General features: G+C 39.0%; 1 protein-coding gene across 1 annotated transcript in view; it reads left to right on the forward strand.

Moving 5' to 3' along the window:
- The first annotated feature begins 16,979 nt into the window (after positions 1–16,979).
- Positions 16,980–18,185, forward strand: part of LOC122808569 (alanine--tRNA ligase, cytoplasmic-like) — a 190,747-nt gene continuing 189,541 nt past the window's right edge. The window contains exon 1 of the mRNA XM_044079525.1: positions 16,980–17,091. The gene's annotated coding sequence lies outside the window, so the exon portion shown is untranslated. The remainder of the gene's footprint in view (positions 17,092–18,185) is intronic.

The raw sequence follows: 18,185 nt of genomic DNA on the forward strand, positions 1-18,185 counted from the left end.
CTAAAAATTAGAGACCAATAACTTGCCTTCCGATGATGTATAAACTATACACTGGAATTGATGTGAACAGATATTATAGTCATTTAGAAGAAAACTCAATCATGGCAATAGAATAAAAGGGCAAGAAAAGAAAGTCATATGGAACAAATGATCATTTGTTAAAGTCATAATGGAAAACTGTAAAAAGGTGAAGAATTTAAGTATGGCGTAGATTGACTACAAAAAAGCATTTGATAGTATCCCACATTCATTGATGAAAGAGTGCTTAAAAATGTTTAAGATACACTCTGCACTGATTGATTACATTACAGCGACCATGAAATAGTGGCAAACCACTTTGCAATTAAGTCATGATAAAGAACAAATTATTATTCCAGGAATAAAAATTCAAAGGGGGGATGAAAGAAAATAGTACTTTGTCGCCATTTAAACTGTTGTTAGCATGATTATTAGCTTGAATAAAAAACTGCAAAAATGGTATGAAATGTAAAGGGTTAATTTAGAAATAGTATAAAATGCTGAAAAATAAAAAGTAGTAAATGTGCCGGCATACGGGATACAACAGAGACCTCGTTTCTGATAAAGGAACCACCAAGGAAAGGAATAGTAGCAGCAAAAAACAATCACAGGGGTTCCAAACACGGCAAATGCGATCTTTGCTTTGTTGATTCTTTTATTCTAAAAGGTACAAACAGGTAAGCGCTTTCACGGATAACAAACTCCGCTTCATCAGACCATGTTAAACACAATGTAACAGATGACTTTTCAAATGTTACAGCAGCCAGTCTAGAAGGAAGGGAAAGGTCAGTACATTTAAATGACATACTGTAGTGCAAAGTAGACTTGCTTTGTGCTGGCAATTGAAAGCAGCTCACATCCACAATGTTAAACACTATCAAACTATTGCAGCCTTAAAACCACAACACATATACATGCATAAAAACAGATTATCATACAAATAAATAGCAGCATTTATTAAAGCAGCAACTAATAATAAAATGTCTAAAAGATCCTGCTGATTCCTTGCTATAACAAGGTATGTATGGTCTCTTTAAATCTTGGTTTATTTAAACATTGATTAATTGATTAATTAATTTATTGGCTTGGTGCATACTATATTAGATGCAGCAACTGTTTCTGTGGTTATTCCTTTGAAGGCATTCAGCCGAGGTACCGGAAGAATAAATTGTTGCAGCATCCCAGATCCTGTGGTTGGCTTATTATTCCTTGTTATAACAGCATGGACAATAATGAAAAACAAAGCAGTCAATCTGTTTGAAAGTCTAAAGACAGAAGTAGTTGAACTAGTATGGCTATTATATGGTACTAATAAAAACTGCCTGATACTAAATGTATAGGTAACAAAAATGAGGATAGGATGGTGTATAAATTGTGTGACATGCATATACTACCAAATGCATAATTGAGAGATATGAATATAGTCATAGAACATCATGATAAACAACTGATTTTATCATATTAACAGCAAGGGCTAATGATGTTTCAAAGCTCTTGCTTTAAGGAAAAATTTGATTGATACCTTGCTGTTCAAACCCGGGGGTTTGTCAGCTTGTAGCTGAATAATCCATTTCTGTTCTATGGATTCAGTCTTGTTTGATAGGTCACCACCTTGAATATTAGCATGCACTAACTCTAAGGCAAAGAACTTGAACTTATGACTGGGGCCTGTCTCATTAACATGCATAGCTAAAGCACTGGATACTTTCACATTTCTAATGTCTCTCAAATGTGCTGGCATAGCTTAGATATTGGCATCCATGTAAAGGAGTATGTTATTGAAAAACAAAGTCTGTGAAAATAACTGCGCAGATGGCAGCTGGAAAGACATCAACGAAGTAAAGATGTGTAACATTAAGTTTCCAAGGATCATCAAACTACAAAGAACCAAAGACAAGGGAACAAAGGAAAACCATTATACAGAGAAAGAACTGTTATACATCAGACTCTGAGAAAAAATATCGGACTTTTGGTATAAATATGAGTGTAACAGTAAACAAGCTCTGGGAATTTGCCATAGAGGGCTGACAGCATCTGTGTTGCATGCTTGCAGATCCAAAAGGAAAATGTAATAAAAAGTGTATTAACTGAAGCAGTGTCTCAGTGTATTTATTGTACTTAGTACAATACAGTAATAGCAATACAGTAATAAGGCTAGTTAATCAGAATAAGTAGTTAAATATACTTTGGTATGCTTGCATGTAAATGCAAGTAATAGCAAGAAACCAAAACAGAAGACATCATATAATTTTACTGGGGATATTCCAGGATGACTCCCTCTCACCACTGCTATTTTGTCTTGCCTTTAACCTATTAAGCTGTCTGCTTAACAAATTAGGTCATCATGGCTATAATTTGGCTCTCAGAAAACAACAAAGTGTAAAGACTTCTCATCTTCTCTTTGTCAATGATTTAAAACTGTATAGTTTATCAGATGAGGAACTGAAAGCACAACTACACATGGTCAAAACATTTTCTGATGATATAAGAATGTCATTTGGTCTTGATAAATGTGCAAAATCAACCTTTAAAGCAGGAAAGCTGTGCACCAAGAAAACATACAGACAGTATATAAAAGAACCTGAGCAAGAAGGAGTGCATAAATATTTGGGAAATGATGAAGGATCAGCAATAAAACATGAACAAATGTGAATAAAACTCAGTAAGGAATATTTTAGAAGGCTTAAATTAATATTAAACACAGCTTTGACATCTAGGAACAAAATTCAGGCTGTAAACCAATTTGCTTTTCCTGTCCTAACTTAAAGTTTTGAAGTGACTGACAGGCCTCAAAATGTGTTGGACATTTTAGACAGGAAAATCAATGCATACCAAGATAATATATCCCACATTCTGAAGGCGGTATGGGCCTCCTTGAAATTGATTACGTGTAGATCTGCAATCGTGGGACTGCATACATATCTGTTGTTGACTTCACAAGACCCAAATATAGTGAAACTTTTTAAACATATGGAGAATAAATCTAAGAACACTTCCCTTCCTAGTCTAGCAGAAGCATATCGGTGTCAAGTGGGAATGGAAATTAAACCAGAGGCAGATAAAAATCAGGCAGAAACTGAATGTGCCAAAAAAAAAAAAAAGAAACAATATAAGGTGAAGGATCAGATGAGCAGGCAAGAAATGTGGAAAATGCATAAATATAGTTGGAAGTATAGAAAACTCCTGAAATAACCTCATATTGATCAGGATCGAACTCAGGAATGGTTAAGGAGAGGCGAATTTAAACCAAAAGATGAAAGGTTAACATTGGCAGCCCAAGATAGTGGACTACTTATGCATTAGTTTACAAAGTCCATTGAACATGTGGGAGAAACAGACAAATGAGGGTTTTGTAAAGCAGAATTGGAAACAGTTGCACACCTTAATGCTAGTTGTGACATAGTAATGGCAGAAGGACTGTATACTGAAAGGCATAATAATGTGGCAAGACTAGTAAAAACAAAAGAACTCAGATATGGCCCAGGTTTTCCAGTGTCAATTGAAGATTTAATATTAAAACATAAGCGCTTTTGCAGGAAAACCTGCTTCATAGGTAGGTACTAGGCTATCTGCCCAAGGGCATTTATAAGCCTAGCCAGAGTGTGTCAGCTTTCACTGCCCCATTGATTAACTGAGCCTCTATCAAGAAGAGCCAATTAAGTGACCCCAGGGGTGTATTTTCTGTTACCCATCCACTCGTCAAGGTTTCTCTTGAAGAGTGTTAGTGAGGAGCTCTGCCTAACGTAGTTAGGAATTTTGTTCCAAAGCATGGGTAGTCTCTGTGACAGGAATCTATATCCCTCCAGCATGTTCTATTTATTGTTGTGGCGAGGTTTAGCTCACTAGAGTGAGTGGCTCACAATGACTTGGATTTCTTTAGGTGGAGCATGTCCATCAATTCTGAGTTGGAAATGGCTTTGTAAGTCAGGCAGAGATCACTTCTGAGTAAGCAATATGTGACTGAGTATAGCTGGAGTTTTTCCATTTGGGCTGCATAGGACATATGTTTGAGGCCAGTAATCCTCTTGGTGAGGTACTTTTATGGTCTTTCCAGCTGTTGGAAATGTCTTGTGAGGTACATCCCAAATGGGGCATTGTACTCTATGATGAGTCTGATGGGTGATGAGTAGAGGAGCACTATAACCTCTATTTCTAGATGCAAACCCTTTAGTAATTAGATGGGCTACATAGTAGGATTTCCTAACTACTTTGGCAATATGATTGTCAGAGGAGAGATTACTTTCTACCTGCGTCCCCAGATCTATTACCTCTTCTGTATTAAGGGGACTGCCACCTATGTGGTAATTCATGGGTGTTTTGTTTTTCCCAAACAGGATGACTATGCATTTTTTGGCATTTAGCTTGAGACCATGACTTTGACACCAGGTATCCGCCTCAGTAAGGCCCTTTTGGAGGATGTCCGTGTCAGCCGGAGAGTCAATTATGGCTCCCAGTTTGCAGTCATCAGCGAACTTGGTTAGCCATAGTCCTCCTGTGTTTGCCTGTACATCTGAGAAGTATATGCCGAACAGTAGGGTTCCCAGGACCGAGCCTTGTGGGACACCACTTGTGACTGGTTTAGAGTCGAACCTGGAGCCCGCTATTCTTACTGTGTGAGTTCTGTCTGTAAGCCAGTTGGCAACCCATCTTGTGACGCAGGGGTTTACGTTCAGGCTGGTAAGTTTTTTTATAATTCTCGAGTGGGGAATGGTGTCAAAAGCCTTGGCGAGGTCAAGGTAGGCTGTGTGAACTACCTTCCCCTCATCTATGGCCTTGGTGACTGTCTCGAAGAAGTCAACCAGGGTTAGTAGGCATGATCTGCCCTTAACAAAGCCGAACTGGGTCGGGTAAGTGTTTGGAGGTTCCCAATCTCTTTGTTAATGAGTTCCATGATGATGCGCTCCATAGCCTTGCAGACCAGGCTAGTCAGGCTTATGGGGCGATAGTTACCAGGGTCAGTTGTGGCCCCTCCTTTGTGGAGCAGAATAACCGTTGCTGTGCACCATTCTATGGGCACATAGCCTGTGGAGAGGCTGAGGTTGAGCAGTGTGTTTAGGTGGGGGGTTAGTTCATTCTGTACTTCGTGCAAGACGCCGTCTGGGACACCATCTGGCCCCATTGATGCTGTGCTTTTGGCTTTTGAAAGTGCTGTTTTCACCTGTGCGTCTGTGATTTTTGGGACACTACACTTTTCCGGTATTGTTGTGGGCCCTTTGGGGGGTGAAGTTTGCAGTGAATCTATCTGCTCATCAGATGCTTATTGACTGTACCGAGACTATCCAGTATTTGGTTTGTTGAACTGATATGTTCAGCTGGCTGAGATCCAAAATTTTGAGATCCAAAATGGGTCTGTAGTCCCCTGTGTTTTGGGGCACTAAAAAGAACCTTGAGTAGATTCTGGATCCTTTATGGTCTGGTGGGACTGATTGGATGACTCTTTTGTCGAGCAGTTTTTGGATTTCTAAGACTGCTGCACCCCTGTGACTGGGTGGAAAGTCTGGGAGTCTTTTCTGTGTCTTTGATTTTCTTAAAAGGGGAATGGTGTATCCTCTGGAAATGATCCCTGTCCCTATTTGTCCAATGCTATTTGTAGCCAGGCAGATTAATGCAGGGATAATCATCCCCTGACTGCCTCCAGAGGAAGGCAATCAGGTCTTCATTCAGGAATGCAGCTTCTGCAGGCCACCTCTGCCTCTTGTATGGCATCTTCCATTATTACTTCCCCCTCTGTCCTGAGAGAAATCTTTGCCATGTAAGTTTTGAAAAGGTCCTTGGATATTTTTGAACCATAGCCGCTCACTTCTCTAGTTCCTAGAGTAGGGCTGCTGAGGAGTGGAGAAGTGTACTCCCATCACAGATAGGGTCTTCCCATCTTTCTCACATCTGGCCAGTGTGTCTAGCTTTAGGCCCAGATAGGGAAGATCTATCAAATGGAGCACTGAAGAAAGAAGATTTAAATGGTTAAGCAATGTCACACAGGTGCACCCAGATGTGTCTCCTGATGGCTACGCCTGAACCCGCTGCTCTTGTCATCCCTTTGGCTGTGTGAGCAATTAGCCTCACAGATGAATTGAAAATAGATTCATGGGTGGCAAGCTGAGGGGCAAACTTATCTCAAACCCCTTCAGCTACTGTTTCTGTGAGAATGTCTGAAAGCTCTTTCATCAGATCTTTCTGCAACCTAGTGAAGTGTGCCATATAATTCAAGGCCCTGAGAATGAAGGTCGATAAAGTGTATACGCACTTCTCAAACCTATCCATAGTCCCAGACTCCTTTGTAGCAGGATGGATAGTAGGATTTTCTTCTGCAAGTTCCTTTTTTGTGGCTATCACCATGGCATCGATAGGAATACCCTTCACCCAATGCTGTTCATCCTTAGGGGCAGACAGGATCCGGTCAGATCTCTTAGGGACTAGTTCAGTGGAGTCAGGAATCTTCCAGGCCCACTAAGTGAGAAGTTTAATTAGCTTATCAGCGGGTGGAAAGATCCAAGAGGTAGAGATCTGGACATGAAAAGCCTCCAGGTATACTGATTCTTCAGAGAAAGGTTGTTGGGAATTCCAGTCAGCCCTCTGCTTCAAAATTTCTAGGATGTCCCCAAAGGAAACATCATCAGAGAGTGACCTAGAGGAACCTTCACCTTCATCAAAATCAGTATCCTCTGTGAAAGAATCCTCCGGGGAGTCCATGTGCTTCCTCTTGCAATTTTTCTTCAAAGGTACCTCTTCGGTGGAGTATTCCAGAAATGTATCAGAAGAAGAAATCACCGTGGTGGATGGTTTCTGGAGGTTCTGTGCCCTCTGTCCCAGGGATGAGCCTGGAGGAAGCTCTAGTTGAGGGGATGCACCAGAAACTTGGTCAGACAAGTATGGCATAGACTGTAAGTCCACAATGGACAAAGCCTTCTCCATTGTTCGGAAGGCAGGCTCCCTGTAGAGGGATGAGAGCCTGGAACTGAACTAGACTCTTTTAGAACCATGGTTGCACACTGCATTGAAGAAGCCACCTCCAAGGCAGAAGTCAGGGTTGGGTTTACAAATGCCAAGGCCCCAAGGGGCAGGGAAGGCTCCAAAAGTATTGAAGTTGAACCCTGTTCCTCGGAACCCACAACAAAGCCTCAACCCCAGGAGGTCTGTGGTTCCGAAAAACCAGAAGAGCTCAAGGCAGTTATTGGTGCTGGAGAATGAACTCTAGCTGGCACCAAAGCAGTTGGAGCTGGGAAAGTTGGTACCAGGAGCTCCAAAATCTCAGCTGGAACTGGGGGAGGAATTTGAACTGGTGTTGAGGAGGGACAAGCTTCGGTACCGAGATGGCTTGGAGCTGAGGATGGATGCAATCTCCTCACTGTCAGGAGCTGATCGACCATTCTCATGATATCTGACTTAGAAAGGCTCTTCTTAGACCAAATAGAGGATGCCAATGGTGATCTAGGCAGTCTGGATTCCAAGAAAGGACTTGGTAGATGGTCAGCAAATGGATCCACCAAAGGAAAATAAGATGTCCTTGGTAGAGGGATAAGTCAAGGCTGTTTGGGTACCGAGAGTTCAGCTGGTACTAAAGCTTCAGATGTCTGCACCGAAGTTTGAGTCAATGTCAAGTCAATTTTACCCATCAGCGCCGAAGATGCAGTTGACACCCTATGGAGGTCTGGTCAATTTAGCAGGCAGTTCTGAGGAACTTGTTGGAACCAAATATAATCATTTTTTTTATTTGGATGAAGAAGAAGATGAAGAAGAAGAGCTGGCTTCAGTTCTAGAACCAGATATCACCTCTTCAAAATCACCTGTTAGAAGTCCCTTTAAAATAAGCTTGTTTCTCTCCAGAGTCAAGTCCTGGTGGAGAAACCATGACAGATAGCACAGCTCTCTTGGAGATGGACACCACCTAAACAGTAAACACAAAAGTGTGCCCATCTGAGTTAGGCATTTTACCATCACATTTCCGGCGCCTCTAAAACCCGTGGGTGCCTTTAGAAGACTTTTTGGCCATGACCAAAAATAACAGAGGCCTTAACCATGCTACCAACACACACACACACACACACACACACACACACACACACACACACACACACACACACACACACACACACACATGCAAGAAAGAGAATCAAAGAAAGATTTTCGCTTTTTTTTTGAAAAAGAAACAGAACAGAAAGAAAAATTACCAGTGATGGTAACAGATAACTACTTAGTGGTAAGAAAGTAGGGAAAAGAAGTAGCAGCAATGGTATGTAAAATTACCTAACGGTAGAACGTAAGGAGAAAAAATAACCACCCAAACACTAAGTAGAGGAGAAGTGGGTAGAGAAAAATATGAGATTTTTCTAAACAGAAAAGGATAACGACAAAAGGATAAGCAACTCACAATAATAAAGTGCCAAAGCTTGAGAGAATGGTTGAACATGACTGACACCATGAAGCAGCAAACGAGATCTGAGGTAATGTAGTGAGGAGCATTATGGGTAGAACCTAGCTCGAGAGTTTTGGAAGGTGCGAGCTGAAACAAATGGCTGAGTCAGTTTCAAGGCTCGAAACAGAGCTCGCAGTCAAGGACTGATTGAAGATTGACATTAGATCTATTATTCTGTTATGTTTGTTTTACTTAGATCACTAGCCTGTGTGCTTAATAAAGGTTTTTGACTGGAAAGAGACTGTCTACCCTGTTTGGATTACTTTTGAATACTTACTAATTCTGTATAATATTTCAAATTATATTTTGTGACTTAGGGTGAGTTTAAGTTCGCTACTCCTACTACCATTATCTGATCTTATTCATATACAGAGATTAACTAGACATATATAATTTGAAAATATTCTACACAGAGAAGTTTCTTACACTGTTGTGTTTTTGACCCACTATACTTGTTTAGTGGGTTGTTTGAGACTTTGCGGACACCACAGAGATTGCTTGTTTTTTGGTTGGCACTTTGGTTTCTGAGACCAAGGTTTTTGTTCTGTGAAAGCATCCCAGATTTAGTGTGGAATTCCAGCTTTTTAAAATATAAAACAATGAGTAAAAAGGTCACACAGAAAAACCAATTGGTTAAAAACACAAAGAAAAATCTACCAAAGCTAGAATTTCCACTGTGTGATACTTTAACCTCTTGCATCAAAGGCAACATGGGATATATGTAAATGACCCTTTAAGGATATCAGGTGTTTCAGCTAAATGGCCATGACTTTTTTCTTTTACTTTTAATTCTTTTTATGGACAATTTTAGGCCAATAAAGCCAAACCCCTCTAGCTGTGGACATGCATGTTTCTCCCTTCTTATGACATCATCAGCACAGCATAAGAGGAATGTTTGACTTTTGGAAAATGCAGGGTAGTCATACCCAACAGATATCCATAAAGCTGAGGGTGTCTGCAAAATATCCCAACTAAGTTTCACGATGAAAAAAGTGTATTATCCAAAGGACTTACTTTTGTACCAAGCTGCAGGAGCAAAGTAGCTCAGGTACAGATAGACCTTAAAATGTCTGAGGAAGCTCAACTTAAAGGTACAGTTTCATGGCAAAATTAATGACATTGAAAATAAACCTATTGATGAAATTATAAAAAAGCATAGCAGCTATTGTCCACCACTACATCAAACATTACCCTGCTTTTGAAGTGAAATGTGAGATGGATATCAGGAAGGTATTTAAAAAACCTCCTAAGAAAAAACATTATAACTTAACACAAGGAGAAAGAAAAGCATTGCTTGAGCTAGGCAATTATACATCCAGGCACATAATGTAGGCAGACAAGGAAGGAGGTATACTTGCGGCTGATACCACTAGCTACAACCAAAAGATGAAGAACATGCTGGAGGATAACAGATTTTATGAGTTATTTACAATAGATGAGATAAAAAGAGCATATGATTTATGGAACACTAATCTCACCACATTATAGGAAGAAAAACTTATTACTGAAAATCTTTATAATTATTTATGGAGCCCATGCCCACATTTACCTTACATTTTGGAATACCAAAGCCACACAAGAACAGTGATGACCCACCTTATAGACCAGTGGTAGTAAGTGGAGGTTCCCTTACTGAAGCCATACCTTGATTACTTGCTGAAACCTTTAGCAGAAAAGAATAAGTCATACAAAAGAGATTCAATGGATTTTTTTGAGGAAAATAAAAAACATTACAGTGAAAGCTGACATTATTTTATTAACTATCGATGTGGAATCCTTGTACACAGTGCTCCCTCACAATTACTGTATAACAGCAGCTATGGAATCTTTTAAAAAACATAATCAAGGTACACAGGCATAACTGCAAAAGTTAAGCAAGTTCATTAATCTTGTACTGGGCTTTAATTTCTTTACCTTCAAAGGCAAACACTACAGACCAAAAAAAACTGGTATAACAATGGGGGCTGTCATCTCTCCCAGCATAGCTAACATAGCTCTGGGCAAATGGGAGAAGAACTTTGTGTTAAGCAACACAGACTACATGCAATGTATCACATGCTATTTGCATTTTATTGATGATATTTTTATTGTGTGGGAAGATGACACCTTGCAACTTGGAGATTTTATCATTTACCTCAATCAAACAGCTCCCTTCCTAAAGTTTACCTCTTCCCATAGCTATACTTCATCCACTTTCTTAGATATGCAGATTTCCAAGGACACCAACAATAACAGAATCACCACTGATCTATTCAGAAAACCAACAAGGGTTAACTTATTACTCTACAGTAAAAGTCTGCATCTTGCAAAACCAAGTATAATGTGGTGAAGTCACAGGGCTATAGATTAGCTAGAATTACCACCAAGATGGAACCATTTTTGAGAAACCTGAACAACTTAGAGAACAATTTCCCAGTGAGAGGCTACGAAAGTCAGATGTTAAAAAACATCCTGGAACCCATTATAGAACTGAAAAGGGCTGAAGTACCTTCACTTAACCTCCCCAGTAGGAGAATGTTAAGAAATTCCACTGAGAATAACAAATACAAAAATAGTTGCATCCTGACATACACTTTGGATTATCATAGTATCAAAAACGTTATTAATGAAAACTGGGACATTGTCACAGAAAACCCTTACCTGATTAACATCTTAGGTGAGGCCCCTATCTTTTGTTTACAGGAAGGCCAGGGACATTAGAAGTTTTGCTGAATTTAAATCGAGGCAATATGAGAGAAACACTAAAAGATGTGAAGCTAATTGTACATTTTGTATATTTATACAGCAAGGTTATAGCCCTTATTTAAAGAAAATCATTAACACCAGTACAGGGGGTGACTATAACACTACAAAGTAATTTACAGGGCACAGTACAACAAATGTGCTGCATTTTATGTGGGCAAGACTGTAAATAAACATAAGCATAGGATTACATGTCATCTGGCAAAAATCCGCTCTGGATGTAAAAATAATACACTAGCCAAATGCCTTACTCTGCATAAAAGACACATAGGATTTAAGTTCCAGATACTGGATAGCATAGACATGAGTGATCTTGAAGAAAACATCCTGAATATGCTGGAAAAACATGAACTCATGTGGCAATTAAAGCTGAACTCTTTCAGGAAGCCTAGACTAAACTACTACTGTTCACTTAAAAGCATACTGGAACTTAAAAAAATGCCACATTGTTTACATGACTAATTTTATTTTATTTAATTCCTCCAGCTGGTTTTAAGTACCATGGCAAATAATTCTGAATAGAGGTGCATATTTTGTTTATATCATCACACATTTTTTCTTTTTTCTTCTTCTTTTTTCCACTTTATTTGAAATGATGTTTAATAGCAATACTAGATAATTATACAGTAATATTTTTTCTAGATATTTCTTTTGGAGTTCTTGTACACAGACCTGAAGAAGTCTAGAAGGATGAAAGGGATCTTTGCTAACAATAGGTTATGGAAATAAAGTATGGTTTGCACAAATTAGATTTTTTGCATGCAGAATGTATACATATATATTTATATATATTTTTAGCTTGCCAAATGAACTAAGGTTTATATATTTCCAACCATGTAGTATATTGTCTTGGATAAAATCACACGCTTAATAATCTGGTTAATAAGATGCACCATATCATTATTAATTTTATTTAAAGTATATAAGGGTTATATTATTATGACAGCTATTAGGTAGGGCAGGACCAGCTCAAATGTCACACTGATGGGGTAAGGGATGTGAATTTGTTAACATGTATGCTAATACATTGTGTTTTACAGCACAATAAATCACTCCTATATCTGGTGAAAAGTATTTATATAGTTAGAAATTTTGTGATGAAACTATTATTCTGTTATTTTTGCTTTACTTGGATTGCTTGTCTGTGTGCTTAATAAAGGATTTTCGACTGGAAACAGACTGTCTACCATGCTTAGATTACTTCTGAATACTTATTAATTGTAGTATAATATTTTAAGTTATATTTTTTATTATTTGTTTGACTTAGGATGAGATTAAGTTTGCTACTTCTACTACCATTATCTGATCTTATTAATATACAGTGATTAACTAGATATATATAAATTGAAAATCTTCAACACAGAGAAGTTATTTATTTATTTATTTATTCCAGTTTGGTGACCAGAGAGGTCCACTGGGCTCGAGAGCCCATTTTCAGTGGAGGCCCAAGAAGAAAAGCTCCACAATACAAAGTTACATTACAGAGAATTACAAGAAAATTATTTGCATTGCAATCAACAGGTAGTATAACAATCAACAGTCAGGTGGTATTACAGTCAAAACAGGTATCATTCAGTAAAGACAGCAAAACTATTAAAAAATTTTCAAGAGAAAGACAGGCATACAGCATAATGGCTGGATGTTACTGTTTAGTTACATTTATAATCTAAGTATACAGTGTTTTGTTTTTGGACCCCCTACACTTGTTTAGTGGATTGTTTGAGACTTTGGGGATACCATGGAGACTACTTATAAAAAAAAAAAAGGATTTATAATCATACTTAGATATGTTACCAATACATGTAACTCCATACGAATTGCAGGAGGAGTCATTACTGGGCACACTGTAGGTGCTGCGAAAAGCACGTTTGGCTAACATCAAAGACTGAAACAATACCAATTTCATAAACTTTAATCGTACTTTGATTTAAGAATGGGGTCCATTCCTGTCATGGTAATAGAAACCCAAAAGACTTGGAGAAATTAAAAAAGGGAGAGGGAGAGAGACATAGCTAGACAAATAGATAGATAAAGAAATACAACCTAAATCACTGATGCTCCATCCTTATTTTGAACAGTCAGGATGTATTCTTGTGAGAGATTTTTTTCCCCTTCTCTTGTGTCTATTTGACCGTTAGAATTTGATGTATCAAGTTCTGGACTCTTGTTGACTTTCTAGTTTAAACATTTATTTTAAGTATAGCCCACGTTAGCCTCTACAGGACAACATATTAGTAGGTTTAAACAAGAAAAAACAGCATCCTACAAAAAAAATATCCAAACACTCCACCTCTTACACAAGTTGTTAGTATATGAGATTGTTGCTACAGAACCATCTAGGAATTCTGTACCTAAAAGCTAAAAATTCAAACCAAGAATCCACTACTGTGTTAATATAGCAACAGAAAAGGAAAACTCTGACTCTTCTCTGGGGATTGAACCACAGAACCTTCCATTTCCAGTTACCACTGATACTGAAACAACAAGGAGTCTCTGGACAGTTATGTACCTGCGTCACTAGGACCATTTTTTTTCATTCAACCTGCAAACCACCAGAAAATTATATATTTTTTTTAAACACACAATCATCCAATACAGTTAAAGCCATGAATATAATACTACATTAAGAACTCAACAGGAAAGAAACTCTATGACTCTTGCCTGAGGATTGAACCCATGACCTCCCCCCCTTGCATTCTATGAGGCTGTCCCTGCCATTGGACCAACAAAGAGTCCCTGGACAGTTAGGTACCTATTTTTCCCCAACAGCAGTTTTTCCTTTCAATGAGGAAACCACCATGCAGGTCCCACAGTTCTGAGTGTAGAGGAGAAACTAATGTAGACTGTATATCTGCAGTTTTTTCATAGGTTACACCATGGAACCTGAACAGACTGCTGATAGCTTTAGTTAATAGGAATGTTCCTTGGTTACCACTTCCTATAATCTTGCATGCGACTCTTATTTTACTTGGACAGTACTTACAATTTTAGGTTTGAAGGGAGGTGACATTTTTCTTTCCTTCAGGAGTTTCCAGTCTATCATCTTGAAAAATGTGTGATGTTTAATGGCATGTTCTCCTTCCACTGACGTCATAGAGCCCAGATGTTTGTTATGGTTCTTTGTCAGAAACTAAGGTAAAAAGGCAGAGATGACATTGATGAGATGTTGCTGCAAACTGTGAGAACAAGACAGAATTCTTATGCATGGCTGTTTGACAGCCTGACATAACCTTTCACTTAGATTCATGTAGGTCAGACAGTCATGCATTTATTTCTTCTCCTTATTTCCTTACTGATCTCCTGCATTTCTGTGGTATCCATGCAAGAGCTTTGCTACACAGTATCAAACACTTCGGCTTATTTTCATGGATTGTGTTAAATGCATTATAGGTTTCCATTCCAGGTCTGATTCATGCTATACCTGAAGTTGTGTCTCAGTCTTTTCAACATTTATTTCACATCAAGCCTCATAACAGATGGATTCATTGTTACATAAGTCTGTCATACATGGGCATTTTGTTGCTCTCTGAAGTATGACTATCTGCCCCAGCAGGTAGCAGAAATTGGTTATGCAGCACTCATGAGATCCATGCATCTTATAGTAGTATACGGCACTATAGGACAACTCTACAACTGGAAATCCAATGCTGTTTCACCTTCCTGGGACCTCCATAACCAACTACCTACCACTCAACAAACAGTACATTACACTATACTGTGGTCAAGTCTGTGAGGCAGGGGAGTGAAACCCAGAATCTGTCTCAGGAGACCTGACCTTGAGTGGTAAGCCCAAGAGGAGGGATGGAGGAGCCAAATCCACAAGTAGTTCATTTCTTTGAAGGTGCATGTAGGTCGATGTTGTAGTGCCACAGTATGGCAACCTCAAGTGCAGACAGCGGGGGTGAGGGGGTGATACCAGAGTGGCACTCATGCATGCTGCTTAGTCACAGCAGTGAGGCAGTTTGAGCAGACTGCCTCTTAGCCCCAGGCACAGGAATATGTATGTGGCATATGAATGAAAAAGTCTCAGGCACAGGAACACTCATGTGATGTAAATGAGACAGCTACATCATCATCAATTCTGTTTTTCCCATTTTCTACATGGGGTCGGGGTGTTATGTCAACTGTCGCCATCCCTCGATTCACCCTGCTATCTTCTTTGACAGTGATGTCTGACTGTCACAGGTCTTCTCTCACACAATCCATCCTTCTCTTTGCTGGATGCTCTTGTTGCCTCTGGGTCTATATTCAGCCATCAAATGGGCTAACCATTGAATGAGTGAACATCGAACAATAAGCATCAAAAGTTCAGTCACTGAGCTTTCGTTTCATTGACAGGGTAAGTAACTACTTGTCCAACACTTCCACATCTCACGTGCACAGAAGTGTTTCAAACCCACCCATGTGGGGGGCTGTGCCCTCCACGCCACCCTAACTATATATACCAACTCTGAGACTGCAAGACAGTGGAGAAAAGGGATTTTACAACACTTCCGTATGTGAGACAGGGAAGTTTTGGGCAAGTAGCTACTTATGCTATCGATGAAATGAAAGTTTACTGAGTGAACTTTCGATGCTTATTGGTCAATGTTCAGCCATTCGATGGTTAGCCAATTCAATGCTGACAATAGTCCCGTTTCCTCTTGCCTTATTCCTGTGTGTCCCTAATCTTCTTCAGCAGATTATCTTCTGTTTCTCTGCACATGTGCCTCGACTACTGTAATCTACTCTCTCTGACCTTCTCTGCAATTGGCGCTACTTTGGCTTCTGCTCTGATGTACTCACTACTCTGCCTTTATTGCCCAGGTGTCTGTACCATACAGTACTACTGGTCACACCACTGTTTTGTATACATTACTTATCAGCTTCTTTGGCATTCTTCTGTCATACACTACCTCTGACACTCTGCCAGTTGGTTGCAGGCCCTCTGATTCTAGCTTTGACCTCCTCATTCAAATTCTCTTCTCCTCTTCCACCCCTCCCAAGTAATTGAAGCTGTTAACCTGTTCCACTATTTTCAGTTCTATATTAATTGTCAGCTTATTCAGACTTCCCCGATTTGCTGCCATTACAATTATTTTATCTGTACGACAAGCACAGGAAAATATAAGGCATGCATAAGACAGCTCCAGGCACACAGGAACATGCAAGCAAGATGCAGAGAGACAGACACAGGAACATGTATATAACACACACACACACACATATATATATATATATATATATATATATATATATATATATAAAATAGTTATGCCTGTGTGTGGGTATATAGATATATAAAATGTATGATAAAGTAGTGCAAGATAAGGTGGCTGACTGCACTCATTTAGGTATTTTAGATACAGAATAACTGTTTTATGCAACTATTACATAAAACATAGAACATAATTATGTCCTAAAATCATCCATCTAAGGACATTTGCCATTTTTAATATTTTTTGTCAGGACCCAACTGCCCAAAGAGGGACTGTCCCTCGCAAAGTGGGACAGGTGGTAACCCAGCAGTCATCCATTCAGCCTGCTACTCCAGCAGCCAGCTACTTTTTTAGGGCATTTCCTTATGTTCGCTTTCTAACAGCATTATAACAATACAGAGCTGACAAACACAGCCCAACTAATTACACTCCTTTCACACAGTCAAAAGTTCTGCAAACGCTTCTGTCGGCACATACGGCGCGATATTATCACGTGCCATATGTTACGCAGCAATTGCATCAGCCTCGTGGATAGAGCCAGCGAGCATATAGAAAAGACCAACCCTGCTAACCCGGCATTTATGTGCTTGACAGGTAGTTTGCTCCAATTATATTTTTAGAGTGTGCCGGCTTCCCAGGGCAAGAACTAATGAAAACTGTGAGGCGGGTCTAAGGCACGGTTGGTTGTGTGGCATTTGTGTGCATTGAGCTGACAGCAGGGTATGTGTGTAGTATGTCTTGTTTTCTTAAGAACTGTATAGAAATATTTTTCATTTTACGTTAATACTGGTGAGTTAAAGATGGTTGGAATATTTGTAATTTAACCTCTTTGTTAAAATGCAGTGATTTCTGTAGTCTAGATATTTGATTGTCTATAATTACACTTGCAAGTAGTGACAGTAGTTCCGAGTACCATACTGAGTCGAATGGTGAGATACTTTGTGAAGTATGATTTCGAAGTTGTTTTATGTTTGGCATTTGGCATACGTAACGTTTATACGTTTCTTTTGTAGCATTGATGGATATAAGCCACACTGTCGTCTAAAATTGTGGTTGTAACACCGGGCAACATTTGATCATTAAAAATCACAGTAGATAATCCAAAAGATAAGCTCTTTTCTGTATGTTAGGATGGGATGTGGTCAGATAACAGACTTGCCGTTTCTATAGGTTTTATGCACACCTGGAGAAGACTGACTTTATGAAATATAAGAAGAGCAAAGTTAAATCTTATGCAGAAATCATAGTACTTGAGAGGTGGTCATTTGCTTGCCTTACATTTTATGCAGTAACGTGTTGATGACTTTGGAATAGAACTGGAAATATTTCAGCCATTTAATGAAAATGTACTTAGCAGGTGGAGCTTTCAGTATGGTATATGGCTTGAGGGAATCTGTGTTCTGACGTTTCCTGTTTTACAATTTTTGCATTTTGGCTCATTAAATTTTCTAGTCCTTTGATTAGTAGGATTAGTAGGATTGATTAGTATAGTTTAAAGCTTTTGTCAATAGCATGGTGTTTTGGGACGAGCAATGGCTTTCAGTGTTATTTTTGCTGTTTTACATCCTGTCTCTACTGCATTATGACAATAAGTCTGCTTTACATGTAGAAGTGTACAGAAATATCTGATGTGCACACTTTGTCTTGTGTACAGTTCATGTTTACAAATTCTCATTTCTTGTTGTACTGACACTTCTCTCCAAAACTAATGATGTGGCTGGACTAACTGACTGGAATAACAACACTCTTTCATTTATTTCAGGAATTATTTACATGCTTCATGTTTAAACATAGTTGTGCAACTTCACGAGTGC

This window comes from Protopterus annectens, chromosome 8.part0 (genome assembly GCF_019279795.1).
Source record: "Protopterus annectens isolate FY-2018-M chromosome 8.part0, PAN1.0, whole genome shotgun sequence".
In the NCBI taxonomy this organism is placed as follows: domain Eukaryota; kingdom Metazoa; phylum Chordata; order Ceratodontiformes; family Protopteridae; genus Protopterus; species Protopterus annectens.